Here is a 14,488-nt window from a genome sequence, read left to right on the forward strand (position 1 = left end):
CCTCCCTTTCCTCGCGCCCCACCTGTCATGTCTCTATTCCCCACACTTTGAGAAATGCTGAATTAGGTCAACATTTTTCGACCCGTATGTACAGTCACCGTGTGCTCGGAGAAGAGGTAGGATTAAATATAAGTTTTACTTCTTAATATTCCTTTTCAGATTTGTTGAAAGGTGCAAATGGAACCATGTGATGTTACTTGACGTAAACATGTCTGTAACAAATACATCAAAACCATAGCCGCGTGTGTAATGACTAACATTTACATAACATTTTGTAGATGGCATTGCATGTCTTGACTTGTTCTATTCTGTCTTTTGAACGTACAAGTCAATGTCTTGATTTTAGTGTGAGGTTTAACTGTTGTGTTTATTTTGTGTCATTGTGAAGTTTTTTGTACCTGAAAATCAGATATCCCGGCCCCCCAGACACATTTTTTCCTCTATATCTGCTCCCCAGGTCAAAATAATTGCCGAGTGTGACCGTGTGTGACCGTGTGTGACCGTGTGTGACCGTGTGTCTTGGCTACCACTCTTTACCGCATCTCTCCATGAACCCCGAAAAAAACATCCGACCAGGAGCGTTGGGCTGCAGTGCATTGTGGGTAGGCGAGTCTTGTACATGATCATGTTCTGTCGGTTCATTTGCAAAATAAACCAGAGAGCACAACTCAGCTTTGATACAAAATGAAAGTAAAAATAAGACTGAGAAGATCAAAATAATTGTCAAAGCAGCATCAAAGTTGTTGAAAGAACTATCTTGGTACCGGGTGCAAGCTGTACTACGGAGAGTAGACGTGACGGAGTCATGTTACCACATTCCAACACCCTGTTAATGGTCCGGTGGAATGCCAGAAGTTTGATAGCAACCGAACATGAATTAAAGGGATATATTAAAAATATGAAAACTAAACCACGTATAATTTGTATTCAAGAAACAGGGCTGAAGCCAAAATTAAACTTTATAATAAAAGGATATATAACGATTCGTAAAGATAGGAATGAAGGGTAAAGAGGATGATGTGCCACATTTATCAAAGAAGATGTAGTCACGGGTAAAGAAACAGCAGAACCTTTAGCAAAAAAAATGTGTTAAAGTGCACAGTAATGATAATTTGAGAAATGTGGAAAAACAAAAGAGAGAAAAAACAATGAGTTTAAATATTGGGGAAATGATGGAAGACAACGTTAATAGCTTTACCAACACTATGGATATGACATTTTCTTTGAATGAAATGGTTCGAATTTTGAAAAAGGTTAAAAATACGTCACCGGGGAAAGACCTAGCGGGTTATCAAATGATCAAAAACTTAGGTGGCATCGTCAAAGAAGTGGTCTTGAAATGATATGACAGGATATATGAAGAAGGAGAATGACCGGCAGAGGGGAAAATTAGCGGTAACAATTCCAATATGCAAGTCAGGGTAAGACCCAGAAGAGGCAGGAAATTATAAATTTGGGGAAAAGTAATGGAAAAAAAAAAAGATTAATGAAAGACTAGTATATTATTTAGAGTCAAAAGAAATAATCAAAAAACTAACAAAGTGGTAAATAATGTTCAAGACTGGGGAACGGCTTGAGGTTTAAGATTCTCTGTTGGAAAGACAAAAGTCATACATTTTACAAAGACAAAAGTACAAAACAAGCTCCAAATAAAAACTCTAAGGTGAAAATATAGAAGAGGTACAAGTATTTAAATATTTAGGAATATGGTTTGATAAAAATATGAACTAGTCAACCCACATCAGCAAAATAGATTTGATTAGATTAGATTAGATAGTACTTTATTTATTCCTTCAGGAGTGTTCCTTCCGGAAAATAAAAAAATAGGGGAAAAAGTAAAAAGGTGTTAAATATAATGAGGTCTTTGAGGGGTAATGATTGGGGGGCTGATAGGTTAACGTTGAAAACAATACATGTATATATTTATAACTTTAATTCCATCTGTTATTGATTACGGATGCATTATTTACCAATCTGCTTCAAAAACATGACTTGGGAAAATAGACCGGATCCAGTCACAGGCTTTAAGGTTATGTTGTGGAGCTACTACATCAACCCTAGTGCCAGTATTACAAGTAAAAATGAACGAAAAACCTTTGGACAAGAGGAGAGATCAACTCTCAGCAGTTTATCGGGCAACTTTAAAAGGATCCAAGCAAGGATATCCGACTTGTCCAGTGCTACCAATCTGCCAAGAAAAAGAGAAAACAAAAAATAATAGTTTTGGGTGGATTATAGGAGACATATGTAATAAAGTTAAAATTGACAATATTAAAGTTAGTCCTACAGTACCAATGCCTGCAATACCACCGTGGATGTTTGATAACCCAAAAGAAAACATGCAATTACTAAAGAATAGAAATTTAAATAGTTACCGGATAGAAAAATGGATTGAGATATGATATATACGGATGCATCAAAAACTATATAAAAAAAAATAAAGGTAAGAGCTGTAGCAGTTATCCCACAAGGAAACATAGTATTAAATAAAATAATCAGTGATAAACTATCTGTTTTTACGGGGGAATTGGTAGCAATTTATATGGCAGTTAACTGGATAGAGGAAAACAAAGCAAGGAAAGTAGTTGTGTGCTCGCAGTCCAACAGTGCATTGATGAGCATAAAAAACATAGCATCAGAAACAAGACAAGATTTAGTTTATGAAATAGTTCAGGCAATCTATAGAATAAATAAAGCGGGAGGTGTGGTAACATTTCTTTGGGTTCCTTGGAAGATATTGTAGGATGGAATTCACAACCCATAGGATATAAAGCATTATACACGTATTTAAAAAACATTGGGTTAAATAAAAGAATATAGAGTAGGGATCCATCTTGATCCACACTCCATTTCAACCAGAAGGTTGCTTGGCGGAAACAACCGCCCACCTCCGGAATCAGTCCCCGCCCATTCCCCTTAGGCGCGAAATTCATTTGAGCGAAAGACATTGGAATGAGAGGAGCTCTTTAAAGCTCCTGAGAATCTTAAAAAGCTTACAGAAAACGAGAAAAACTTACAGCGGGTGCCTGTCGGACATTCACCGTCGTTTTCGATGATTTCCCCTCGGAGCAAGGATTCGATGTCTGGAGTCTTTGGCACAATCAAGCCTTCTCCTCTGCCTGGAACGGCCGTTGACGGACCCGCCAGCTTTAAGGGGAGACCAGTGTGAGCAAGAGATGTAAACGGAAAATCTGTAAGTAAATATATGTATATATGTATCGTATACCGCATGTTTTTTTTCTTGTAAAATGAGAATCATTTGACTCACCAGACTGCGATTGTGTTAAAACGATCGCGTTAGGATCTTACGGCAAATCCTCTATGAAACTAAATAATGAATACACATAATATTAAATAATTTGAAGGTTTAAACACACCTCGAAAATCATCTTCCAACTTTGTAAGACCGTTTAAGCAAAGTTCATCGTCTTTCACTTCGTCGTCATCGGCTGTTAAAAAAAAAAAAGGTATTACATCGTCGTACAAGTGTAATGCTTTTAACGTTTAAATGCTTAAATGGAGTTAACAATGTCTAATAACATGGTAAAGCAGAGGTAATGGTGTGTGTGTGTGTGTGTGTGTGTGTGTGTGTGTGTGTGTGTGTGCGTGTGTGTGTGTGTGTGTGTGTGTGTGTGCGTGCGTTGTGTGTGTGTGTGCGTGCGTGTCCTGTTGATTCAAACGGTCATAAACATTTAAACTGTCAGATGGGAAGTCAGTAAAAACTGAACCCTCCTTTTGTCCCCCAAACTGACCTGTTGATTCAAACGACCGTAAAGACCAGTTGCTACGTGACACTGTGTTCTGCGATAGTTTTTTTCCATCTGTTTAAATATGTTTTCGTGAGGTACGGAAGTTGTTTCAGTGCGTACGAATGTGTGTGTGTGTGTGTGTGTGTGTGTGTGTGTGTGTGTGTGTGTGTGTGTGTGTGTGTGTGTGTGTGTGTGTGTGTGCGTGCGTGCGTGCGTGCGTGCGTGCGTGCGTGCGTGCGTGCGTGCGTGCGGTGCGTGTGTGGTGTGTGTGTGTGAAGTGTGTGTGTGTGTGCGTGTGTGTGCGTGGTGTGCGTGTCCACCAAAAACTTCCCAATCCACGATAGATAACGATGAAAATATCGAGAAAGGGCTTCCGTCTCTTCTTTCTTTTAGCTGAAATAAGCAGATATCCCCATTTCGTATCTGAATACAAATCCAAAAGATCCCTCCCCTTCCAAATCCCATTTCTCACGCAAAGATTCGGTCGGCGGCATCTGAATACGATTTAGAAACACTCGACTTTTTTGCGGAGCGTCAATGTAAGTTTTATTATTTTATAAATCGAAACAGGCGTTTCACTAATCATGACCGAATCGAACAAAGTCTTTACGCTAACGTATAAAGCTCCACCTCCTCTGCGTGTGTGTGTGTGTGTGTGTGTGTGTGTGTGTGTGTGTGTGTGTGTGAAGTGCGTGCGTGTCCACATCTCCACACGTAACATTCCCAACCATCAATACATCGAAATCTGGAAGTTGTTTCAAACGATCGTAAACATTTAAACTATCAAATATATGGTCACATGCTGCTCAGATGACATTGCTTTCTTAAAAAAACTGATCCCTCCTCTGTTCCCTGTCAGGTCTTAACTCCACCCTCTTCCTGGTTTAACCACTCCCACCGCAGGTCTTAACTCTGCCCTCTTTCTGTTTAAAACTCCACCCTCTTCCTGGTTTAACCACTCCCACCGCAGGTCTTAACTCCACCCTCTTCCGGGTAAGCCACACCCACTTGACCTTGACATTTGAACCTGACATTTGAACCTGACCTTTAACCTTGACCTTTAACCTTGACCCCTCATAAATCATTAACCTTTGAACTTGACCCCTCATAAATCATTGACCTTTGACCTTGAGGGTCATAAATCATTGTTTTATGGGGGGTCATAAATCACTTTTGACTAAAGGTAGGGACTTAAATTCTCTAAGGTCCCTTGTTACAGTGAATTTATGAAGACTCTCATGAGTGGGATTTTTGTGTGCACATCTTTCTGCACCCTCAGGAGACTAAGGGCCTTACTTATTAAGAGTTGCGTGGCTTTACAAGTTAAAATTGGCAGAAATCAGCGTTGGCAAGAAAAAAAAATCTGATGTATTAGAGCAGTGGTTCTCAACGTACCCCCTAATAAGACCAAAGCATTTTTGGTTGGAAAAAAAAGAGATAAAGAAGTAAAATACAGCACTATGTAATCAGTTTATGATTTATTACATTGTATAACAGTACAAAGTATTGCTAATTTTTAATGGTCTTTCTTGAACTATTTAGAAAAAAAATATATAAAAATAACTAAAAGCTTGTTGAAAAATAAACAAGTGATTCAATTATAAATAAAGATTTCTACACATAGAAGTAATCATCAATTTAAAGTGCCCTCTTTGGGGATTTTAATAGAGATCCATCTGGATTCATGAACTTAATTCTAAACATTTCTTCACAAAAAAAAAAATCTTTAACATCAATATTTATGGAACATGTCCACAAAACATCTAGCTGTCAACACTGAATATTGCATTGCTGTATTTTTTTTCTTCACAGTTTATGAACTTACATTGATATTTTGTTGAAGTATTATTCAATAAATACATTTATAAAGGATTTTTGAATTGTTGCTATTTTTAGAATATTTTAATAAAAATCTCACGTACCCCTTGGCATACCTTCAAGTACTCCCAGGGGTACACATACCCCTTTTGAGAACCACTGGATTAGAGTGTGGGCATGCATTAATCCAAGCAGATTTATTTGTTACATCACCATGAAGTATGGAATTGATTGCTGATGTCCAGACCATGCCCCCTTATAAATAAGCAAATCATATAAATATTAGCCATGTGCCAGAGATCTGGACACTCTGGCCCATCATAAATCACTAGGAGGTGCTTCTTTCTCATGTTTCCAGTGAGCAAAACAGGGTGGAGTTTAAGAGTCTGTTAAAGGCCTACTGAATTGAGATTTTCTTATTTAAACGGTGATAGCAGGTCCATTCTATGTGTCATACTTGATCATTTTGCTATATTGCCATATTTTTGCTGAAAGGATTTAGTAGAGAACATCGACGATAAAGTTTGCAACTTTTGGTCGCTAATAAAAAAGCCGTGCCTGTACCTGAAGTAGCAGACGATGTGCGCGTGACGTCACCGGTGTGAGGGCTCATCACATCCTCACATTGTTTATAATCATAGCATCAAGCAGCAAGAGCTATTCGGACCGAGAAAGCGACAATTTCCCCATTAATTTGAGCGAGGATGAAAGATTTGTGGATAACAAAAGTTAGAGTGAAGCACAAAAAATAAAAATAAAAATAAAAAAGCGACAGCTCCGGGCGGCAGCAGTGTGAGCGTTTCAGATGTAATTAGACACATTTACTAGAATCATTCTGGAAAATCCCTTATCTGCTTATTGTTTTAATAGTGTTTTAGTGAGATTGTAAAGTCATACCTCAAAGTCGGATGGCTGCGTTGAACGCCTGTGTCTTTGATGGAAGCCATGGAGGAGCCAAGCTCACAGCTGCCTTTTTTGACAGCTGCTGCAGGAGGAGGTCCGGTAATACACTGATATCTCCGGTAAGAGCCGACTTAATATCATAATTTTCCCATCCAAAAACATGCTGGTTGACATAGAGAAACATGTTCGCTTGACCGCTCTGTGTTAAATTTTCACAACAAACAAAGAAAAAACGGCTGTGTTTCGGTGCTAAAGGCAGCTGCAATCCACCGCTTTCCACCAACAGCATTCTTATTTATAGTCTCCATTATTAATTGAACAAATTGCTAAAGATTCAGCAACAGAGATGTCCAAATTGCTGTGTAATTATGCGATGAAAAGAGACGACTTTTAGCCGTAAGTGGTGCTTGACTAATATGTCCCCTCCAACCAATAAGCACACGTCATCATATGCGTCATCATTTCGCGACGTTTTCAACAAGAAACTCTGCGGGAAATTTAAAATTGCAATTTAGTAAACTAAACCGGCCGTATTCGCATGTGTTGCAATGTTAATATTTCATCATTGATATATAAACTATCAGACTGCATGGTCGGTAGTAGTGGGTTTCAGTAGGCCTTTAATGCTGTGGGTGGCTGGAATATGAAAGAAATGGTTGGACATTAGAAAGAAGGCATGGCCAAAACAGGCGAGTAGACCATTGATAAAGTAGTGCTGCTGAATTTATTCACGATGTAGAACAAATAGAACATTACAAATAAGCCTGACTTGGTAACTGATAACGCCAAAAACATGTTCCTTGCAGGAAGGGGTGCCGGAATGAATCCACATATAAGATGCATTGCCCATACCTTAAACCTCTCATCCCAAAGACCATTACAGGTGGAACAGGTTGTAGACCTTCTAATTAAAACCAGGAGAATGGTGACCTATTTCCACAAGATTACCAAAGCCTCTGATACGCTGAATGAAGTGCAAAGTCCGTGAGCATAAAACACCGCAAGCCGATTGGTGATGTCTCTACTCGATGGAACAGTTCCTTGGAGATGATTAAGCGTTACTGAGAACAGCACCGTGCTGTGGCTTTGACCTTGCAGAGGGTAAAACCGAGGGCTCCAATTGGCCGGCCTAGCTTCACAGAGGATGACTTGACCCTTATGCCAGAGATCACCAAACTGCTGACCTCCCTGCAAATAGCCACCAAGTATTCTCAGTGAAGAAAAGAGCACCACTCTTTCCAGATTTACTTTGGCCATGAAAGGATTTGTATTAAAGCAGAGTTGTTTTAAAGAATATTCTCTGAAGACTAATGTGGTCATATTTCTTGGTTCTAGTCAAGACTTCCATTTTGGATGTACCGAAGCTGCTTTACAGCTCGTTTAAAGCTACGAGAAGGCAATTACAATAGTCCACCTTGCTGGAGAAAAATACATGTATTAGTCTTTCTAAGTCTGCTTTGGGCACTATTCATTTGGTTTTGGCAATGTTTTTTAGGTTGTAAAAATCTGCTGATCTTATTGTCTTAATGTGGCTATTAAAGATCAAGTCTGAGTACACCTAGACTTCTAACCCGAATTCTTACTATCAGGGAGAGGGGTTCAAGGTGACTCCTTATAGTTTCTATTTGGTTCTGTAGGTCAAAAACATTGATTTTGTCTGAGTTTAGCTTTGTTTTTCATTCACCGACTGATCTGTGTGATGCAGTGACAAAGGCTGACGTCACCTGCCATCAGTGGTACGTAGTTCTGAGTGTCATCTGTGTCGTGATAGAAATTCTCCTTGCCCACTTGGTGTGAGTTTTCCTTGCCCTTACGTGGGTTCTTCCGAGGATGTCGTAGTCGTAGTGGTTTGTACAGTCCTTTGAGACATTTGTGATTTAGGGCTATATAAATAAACATTGATTGATTGATTGATTGATTGATTGAAATAGAACACATTGAAGCTGCATATTAGCTGACCTAATGGCAGCATGTACAAATTCAACAACAGGGGTCCCAAAACCCAGTCCTGACAAACCCCACAAGTCATAGCCATTTGGTCAGAGACACAGTTACCAATTTCAACAAAGTAGATTCTGTGATTCGGATAAGATATAAACCAGTCAAGAGCAGAACCATATATTCCCACCTAATTTTCTAACCTTTGTAATAATATAGTATGGTCAACTGTGTCAAAAAGCAGTGGTCAGGACCAGCAAAACCACAACTGCGACTTTTTCTGCGTCTGTATTCAGGCGGATATCATTGGTTACCCTAATTAGAGTTGTTTCAGTGCTGTGTTGGGGCCTAAAGCCTGATTGGAAAGTATAAAACACATTGTTATACAGACGAAAGTCACTAAGCTGTTGGCATACAACATTTCCAGGACTTTCTCCAAAAATTTCAAGTTTGATCTGAACCGATAATTGTTCAGTACTGTGGCATCAAGACTACTCTTCTTTAAGAGGGGCTTAATGGCAGCAGTTTTTAGGGTTTTTGGAAATGTTCCAGTCAGAAATGACTGCCTTGAACGTTAGCATGATAGATATAATGCAAACTCAATGCACTTTGATGTACACATGAGTTCTAAGGGAAGTAAAACTGGAGAGTTTGTTAATCTGTTTACTGAAACCATCCCGACACAAGAGTTGTTCCTACAAATTGATGATTTCAGAAAATTAGTTTTCCCTTGTTCTTTTGAACACATTAAACTTTTCTTTGTAAATCTCATAATAAGCTTGGAGCTTTGACTTGCGCCATTTCCGTTCAGCTCTGCAGCATTGCCTTTTCTGTGCCCAGACAATCTTCATATCTCCATGGCGCCTTTTGTCTACTTTTTAACCATTCTTACCTTGCGATTGTATCCAAACATTTACAACACTTGATGTATAAAAAGTTCAACAGATCATCAAATTTAGCGTATGGGGTGTTTCAGACCGAATCATTTTCGCAAACTGTGTCCGCATGCTGACTTTAATGAGTCTTACCCTAATAACCGCAGACCCAACTACTTGTTTGGGTCTAACATCCATCCATCCATCAATTTTCTACCAATTATTCCCTATGGGGCCGTGGGGGGCGCTGGTGCCGAGTTGGTGACTTGTCCAGGGTGTACACCGCCTTCCGCCCGATTGTTGGCTCTAACAGACAAATCGAAAAAAAACCCCACAAAAAATAAAGCAGTATTGATAACATTGACACACATTTGAAATAGCAATACCATTAGTGTGGCCTCTGCTGTGACTCATTTACATGATGAGTAGTTCGCTAAAATCATCAATAAAAGTATTTGAATTTTGTAGTGTTTTGTAAATAGTGATATAAAAGTATTAAAGATTGTTTGAGTTTGTTTAAAACATGCATACAATTACAACATGATACATGAACATTTCCAGTTTCTCTTTTCAACATGTTCAAAAAGAAGTAGGAATAATCAGAGCTTATTTGATCCTACCCCAATTCCCTTACAGAGCAGTTGCTAACACTTTGTTCACTTCCTGTTCTCAATGTGTTCACAATTTACTCCAAAATGATTGTAAGATACATCCTAGGGTGCACTGGGACACATCATCAGTGATATGCCTGAGACCATCAGGGGTTTTGGGTCTTTTAACATCATAACCCCTCCCTTAGGTGACCCACCCAGGGTTTGATTGATTGATTGATACTTTTATTAGTAGATTGCACAGTTCAGTACATATTCTGTACAATTGACCACTAAATGGTAACACCCGAATAAGTTTTTCAATTTGTTTAAGTCGGGGTCCACGGGTTTAATTAATCAATCAAAGTTTACTTATATAGCCCTAAATGACAAGTGTCTCAAAGGGTTGATCAGAATCCAGCTTGTCTCGCAGTAGCATTGACCCACGGATTGCTCTTCCTGATCCAAAGCCACCTAGAGCGGGGGTCGGCAACCCACGGCTCTGCGGCTCTTTAGCGCCACCCTAGTGGCTCTCTGTAGCGTTTTTTAAAAAGTGTGAAAAATGGAAATAAATGAAGGAAAAAAAACATTTTTTCTTTTAATAGGGTTTCTGCAGGAGGACAAACATGACACAAACCTCCCTAATTGTTATAAAGCACACTGTTTACATTAAACATGCTTCACTGATTCGAGTATTTGGTGAGCACCGTTTTGTCCTACTAATTTTGGCGGTCCTTGAACGCACCGTGGTTTGTTTACATGTACAACTTTCTCCGACTTTCTAAGACGTGTTTTACGTCACTTCTTTTTCTGTCTCATTTTGTCCACCAAACTTTTAACGTTGTGCGTGAATGCACAAAGGTGAGTTTTGTTGACGTTATTGACTTGTGTGGAGTGCTTATCGGCAGACTTGCCAACCCTCCCGGAATTTCCGGGAGACTCCCAAAATTCAGCGCCTCTCCCGAAAACCTCCTGGGACAAATTTTCCCCCCAAAATCTCCCCAAATTCAGAGGGAGCTCGAGGCCACGCCCACTCCAGCTCCATGAGAACCTGACTCAATGTTGTGACCCTCTTTTTATTTATTTTTTTCTTTGTCATGAAAAAGGGACGTTTTTGTCATGAAAAAAGGAGGTTTTTGTGTTTGGTGCACTAATTGTTAGTGTATATTGTGTTTTTTATGTTGATTTAATAAAAAAAAAAAAAACATTTATTTATTTATTTATTAATTTTTTTCATAAAAATGAATAAAAAATTTTTTTATAAAAATGAATAAAAAATTCTTCCGCGGCCCGATGGTTGGGGACCACTGCTGTAGATGACTGTAAACTGGACGTAGAACCCAGTTCCCATTAATGCCCAATGCGCCATGACCAGCCCTATTAATATATGGTGTCCAAGGTGTCGCCCAAAAGTAAACCAGTAAAGAATGAATAAATCTCAGAAATGCTAATATTCAAAATGAAAACATGATCTATAGAAGGCTGACTTGTGGCCGTCAAACCAAACGTGAGGCTAACGCCAGACAGAATGCCACCGCCGATGGAAGGAGCCATATGCCAATCGATTGAGTGAAGCAGTATATGACAGAGGACCAACCCACTTAATGAACACTTAAACTTTGCACTAATACTTCAGAGTTAAGTCGTGCAGGATGACAAATCTGTTTTGCTCTTCTCAATCAGACGTGAACTTCTTAACAAGTGATTAATGCTCTTCTGTAAATAAAATGATTAATGTCTAGAGCCATTAAAAGCGACTACTCCCCAAACCTAAATACTCCCACTTTGAAAGGTTGATTTATTAACACAGGAACACCAAAACTAGCCTTAAATCTATCGGGTAACATTGTATCAGTATTTTAACTCAAAGTCATTCTTCATGTAGGTGAGGGTGTTACACTGTAACATTACATCATGTTCACAATAATCAATCCAATCCACTGTATTTATATAGCACATTTAAACAACAATAATGTTTCCAAAGTGCTGCACAGCCATGTTAAAAACAATATCAAAAACAATATTATACTCCACCAATGACCGAATAAAAACAAAAAATAAATAAATATAAAAAAACTAATATAAAAACAATATAAAATTAAATAACAATTTTAAAGAGTAAAATCAATTAAAACAGTAAAATAGAAATCAAAGTGAATAAAAAACACAGGGGACAACAGAGGACCACACAACTCACGTAGTGTTAAAAGCCAAAGAATAAAAGTGGGTCTTAAGACGAGACTTAAAACACTCCACTGTGGAAGCAGTTTGAACATGGAGGGGCAGAGTGTTCCAGAGCTTAGGAACGACCACAGAGAAGGCCCTGTCTCCCCTGGTCTAAGTCTGGTCTTGGGCACCACGAGCTGGAACTAGCTCTCGGACCAATTTGGATGAGGTCCGAGATATACTGAGGTGCCAGTCCATGTAAAGATTTAAAAACAAACAGCAATGTTTTAAAATCAATTCTAAAATGAACAGGGAGCCAGTGCAAATTCTGAAGAATTGGGGTTATATGCTGGTGTTTCCTGGCCCCTGTTAAAAGTCGTGCTGCCGCGTTCTGGACTAACTGCAACCGGGAGAGAGCTTTTTGGCTAATGCCAGCATGAAGTGCATTGCAGTAGTCCAGGCGACTTGAAATAAAAGCATGCACGACTTGTTCAAAAAGGTTAAAACATAGAAACGGTTTTACCTTTACTAAAAGACGAAGATGATAAAAACATGATTTTAAAATGGGATTGACTTGTTTGTCTAGTTTAAAATCGCTGTCTATAGTGACGCCAAGGCTGGTGACTTTGGGACGCACATAATTTTACAATGGTCCCAAGTCAGTGAGGGCCGGACCAAAAACTAAAATTTCCGTTTATCCCCTCATTCATTATTAAAAAATTCTGGGCTAACCAAGCCTTGACGTCACATAGACAGTTGAGAAGGGGTATCAGGGGGCCAAATTACTAAAAGAAACACATTTCCCCAAATCCAGAAGTAATGATGTATGGCAATAACTCCTCAAGACGATTTCTGCATTATTTCACCAGAGGAAAGCAGACTTTATAGAGGTCACTGTCACTAGGGCTGGGCGAATCGATACCAAGTATCGATAGTATCGATGAGTATCGGTGAGTATCGGTATCGTATCGATACTGGCGTGATGTATCGATACTTCACCAAATTAAGGGAATCACTCTGATTTAAAAAAAAATGTGAGCGCAGCGCTCCTCACTACTCCACCCTCCTCCCTACTGATGGGTCGCGAACAAGATTTAAAAACACTTTAAAAATTAATCTTCAACCCAAAATAAAATAAAATAAATACAATTAACATGACGCTTGGTGCGTTTCGCGCACACACATCAGTATAATTCGCTCCGAGGTTCACTCGGACACGCACACACACACGCGTCCGTTTCCAGTGCGACTTAATGTCTTGGTTGTAAACTGTAAAGTATTTTATTGCACTAAAATAACGATAATAATTTCTCAGTTCTTTTGTTTTGTGTTCATTTTTACAACTGTTTAATAGCTAGAGTTTTCTTTTTTACTTAAGTTCTTGTGTGTTGTGGGGCGACTAGCCAAGTTCAGTATTTGTTTTCACCTTATTTGCACTACTTACTTTATTGTAATTGATATTATTACTTTTTTATTTGAATTTCTCAGTTCTTTTGTTTTGTGTTCACGTTTACAACTTTGTTCAATAAGTGAAGTGAAGTGAATTATATTTATATAGCGCTTTTCTCTAGGGACTCAAAGCGCTTTACATAGTGAAACCCAATATCTAAGTTACATTTAAACCAGTGTGGGTGGCACTGGGAGCATGTGGGTAAATTGTCTTGCCCAAGGACACAACGGCAGTGACTAGGATGGTGGAAGCGGGAATCGAACCTGCAACCCTCAAGTTGCTGGCACGGCCACTCTACCAACCGAGTTTTGTTATTTACCTTAAGTGTTTGTGTGTTTTGAGGTGACAAGCCAGGTTCAGTAGTTGTTTGCACCTTATTTGCATTACTTTATTGCTATTGATATTACTTTTGTAATAAATATTTTATTTTTTGACTTAAATCGTTGTCCTGTGTTGTATTATTATCATAATCAATTAATAAAGGCAAAAGTACAAATTTGTTTTTCAAAAGTATCGATACCCTGAAGGCCCCCCCCCCCACCATCAGATGACGACACTTTCAGTATCGGTATCGGCGATACTGGCCGGTATCGGATCGGATCGGTATCGATAACCACATTTGCGATATTGCCCCCCCCTAACTGTCACACAACAAATCGCATTTTTGCGAACGGACAAAAGCTTAATACATGTGTTCTGTACATTTTATGAAAAAAGGATGTACATTTTTATATATATATTTCGCAAATCCAGGACAAAACATTGCCTGGAAAAAAAATCTAAATACAATTATATTTAGCAATATGCATGTTGTTTTTAAAATAATCACAACAGTACGATAGAAATCATTGCTTCCGTTTAAGAAAGAAAAATATATTGTATATATATTCGGGAAATGCAAAAAAAGAATGAAGTTACAAAAGTCATGGACATGTATCAGGAAAGTGCTAGCAACACACTTCTCACTTTTTACTAAGAAAGAGTTTCCAGTAAAACAGG

At 38.7% G+C, this 14,488-nt stretch overlaps 1 long non-coding RNA gene across 1 annotated transcript; it reads right to left on the reverse strand.

The window, feature by feature from the left end:
• Positions 1 to 1,051: 1,051 nt before the first annotated feature.
• LOC133553977 (uncharacterized) lies at positions 1,052 to 3,451 on the reverse strand. The gene is made up of 3 exons (XR_009807036.1): positions 3,378 to 3,451; positions 3,018 to 3,147; positions 1,052 to 2,188 (listed from the first exon to the last, which is right to left on the reverse strand). It is a non-coding gene; the product is annotated as an uncharacterized LOC133553977 (long non-coding RNA).
• Between the last annotated feature and the right edge of the window lie 11,037 nt (positions 3,452 to 14,488).

Source organism: Nerophis ophidion, linkage group LG06 (genome assembly GCF_033978795.1).
Source record: "Nerophis ophidion isolate RoL-2023_Sa linkage group LG06, RoL_Noph_v1.0, whole genome shotgun sequence".
In the NCBI taxonomy this organism is placed as follows: Eukaryota; Metazoa; Chordata; class Actinopteri; order Syngnathiformes; family Syngnathidae; genus Nerophis; species Nerophis ophidion.